This window comes from Symphodus melops (assembly GCF_947650265.1).
Source record: "Symphodus melops genome assembly, chromosome: 9".
Classification (NCBI taxonomy): domain Eukaryota; kingdom Metazoa; phylum Chordata; class Actinopteri; order Labriformes; family Labridae; genus Symphodus; species Symphodus melops.
Window position 1 is genome coordinate 7,773,225 of NC_136699.1, and position 2,678 is coordinate 7,775,902.

The 2,678-nt window shown below is 41.5% G+C and overlaps 1 long non-coding RNA gene across 1 annotated transcript; it reads left to right on the plus strand.

Annotated features, from left to right (window-relative positions):
• Positions 1–909: 909 nt before the first annotated feature.
• LOC306829818 lies at positions 910–1,773 on the plus strand. The gene is made up of 3 exons (XR_013779911.1): positions 910–1,010; positions 1,401–1,529; positions 1,663–1,773. It is a non-coding gene; the product is annotated as an uncharacterized lncRNA (long non-coding RNA).
• Positions 1,774–2,678: the final 905 nt, after the last annotated feature.

Genomic DNA, 2,678 nt, shown 5'->3' on the forward strand with positions numbered 1-2,678 from the left:
ACAAAGTAACAACACAAACAAGTGCAGCATTAGAGGAAACACAGTAACCGAGCTCCGAGCAGTCAGATCACATCTGTCGAGGGATCCACCGCTCACCTGAGACCAGAAAGCTGGAAGCAGGAAAAGCAGGAGTGTAACCAAGGAGACGGCTTCCTGTCTGATCTGATGTTTTCCCGGGTCAGATGAAGCCTGATTTAATCCTTTGAACAGAAAGAACCAAATAAAGCATAAAACAGCGCACATTTGCTCACAACAGGGACACAGACTGCAGAACAAACTTAATGATGATTTTCAAATTGAAGCTTTGTCATGGTGGACAAAGTAAGATCTGAGTGAGCAGAGAGTTCTCATGTTTTTAATCCAGTATTTGGGCCTTTGGTGCCTTCAGTGGGATAGGGCAGTGAGGAGGGACAGGAAATATTAAGAGAAGTGATTGACAAGTGGCAAGCGGATGGACTTTTCACATAGGCACATGCTCAAACCACCAGCAGCTCCCTGAAAGCTGAGTTAGAACAAATATTGAAGCCATGCAATACACATTTATTGCTGCTTCCCCCTGCATCACATCCTCCCCCCTTTATGTTCTCCATCTTCCTCTCCCCCTCCTCATCAGAGGAAGTCATTTATCGCCATGGAAACCTATTATCACCTTCCTCCTCTCCGTCTGTGGCATGGTTAAAGTTAAAATGTCAAAGACATTAACAGGACATTATCATGGCTGTTCGTCTTTATAGAGTTTAGAGCAGCAGCATCATATCATTGATAACTTTTCCATCCCTCCCCCTGCTAGTCATGCATCATAGCTCAGCTAACTATGTCAGTCAGCTTGACTGAAAGCTCCATCAGTGTTTTATTGTTCTGTCTTTTCAGATTTGTCTCAGTCATGTTTTTTGTCGCCATGGAGATCGAGATAGATCAGGAATTGGCATACAAAACATAAAATACAGACACAACTGCACACAATGGCCTCATTTCTTTGCTGCAGCTGCAGAGGAGACTCATGGGAGATGGTGATGTATTATCATAAAAACAAAAGCTTAGAATGTGTGTGAGGGTTTGAAACTTTGTGTGTGCACATGTGCCCAGCCTTAAACAGTAATGTGATGTTGAGTCTATGTTTTGAAGAAAGCAAGTGCAAACACGAGAGTGCAGGATTGACTTCAACGGTTATTTTTTATTCATGATTTATTAATGATAAATGATTCTAAGACACACACACACACACACACACACACACACACACACCTACACACACACACACACATACACGCGTGTATATATGGACCAGCTGTGACTGACAATAAATGAAACTGAAGTGTTTCATGTGTGTCACTTCTTATCCCAGCAGGTGCTTTCTAACTTATTGTGTATTCTCCTCCATGTTTCTCTCCTGACTCCAGGTTTTGACCCCAGTCTTGGGCTGACGACTGGAATTACTCCCATAAACCTTACGATGCCTGGCCTGAGACTGCTGGTTGTCATGGAGATCATCCACTGTAAGAGCTGCATGCTGTTTACGCCAAACCTCTGTAAGTGTTAAAGTAGTTACCAAAGATCAAAGACATGCTGCAAGCTGACCTGTCTTCAGTCAGCCTGCAGCATGTTTTATTTATGGATGCAGTAATGTGTGTTATCAATGACTTCTCTTTTCTTCTCTCTTAGACTCAGACACTTTTACATGAGATATTATGTGACAGCAAAGAAGACACCCTAAGTGTTTCTTCCTTAATGTCACCTTTAATAGCTCTCAGTACCTCTGCCCAGGAGAGTGAAGCAAGGATGGTGAGTGGAATCAAAGGAGGTGTTGTGTATGTGTGAGCATTAGGACGTGCACTTTTGTGATGTCTGTGAATGTATAATTAGAGCTGTGACCTCTGTGAACATTTAACACAGTGCTGCTGTCTTCAATATGTCAGGACAGGGAGGTGACGAACTCTGTCCTCTTTTCAGGTCCCTCATCTATGAATCTTCTCTTAATGCATGTCCACCTGCTCGCTCGTCTTTAAAATATGCATACAGAGCGATCCTTCTCTCTTCTCTTTTTTCTCGATCGAATTCAGCTTCTCCTCCCACCTCATGTTGAGGAGGTCAAATCCACTTAGTAACCTGATCACCTCTGAGGCTCCCCTACAAGTTCCAGTTCAAAAGGTCACTGTCAGTCTCTAACTGTTACATATGTATACATACAAATGTGCAGACTCTGTTTTGTACCCATAGACAGCAGTGAGGAAGATGATTGCATCAGAATCTGAATTAAATGAGCTTTTGAGCTGTTGCTTATTTTAAAAATCTTAAAGATGTTTAAATGAGCATTTGACACAACTTCCTGATATTTTCTCAACTAAGACTAGGAATAAATTGATGGCTCACAAGAACAAATTCCACATTATTAATCATTTCTCTTTTTTCTTTAGCGCCAGAATTGACACCAAATGTTGCTTTGCTCAACAAATGTTAAACGGCTCGTAAGACAAAAACTGTTTAGAGGAGCAGCAGAATAAGGATTATTAGATATGATCCTTTGGTATATGCTTGTTCTTTGATGTCTCCCAAAGGTATTTATCTATCAAAGCTTTGTTGTTTCCATTTGTATGGGGCCACTGTGGGTAATATAGCAAAGGCATTATTAGGCCTGTAAGTTTACAATATGGGATTTACATGCACCAGTATTACTGTGT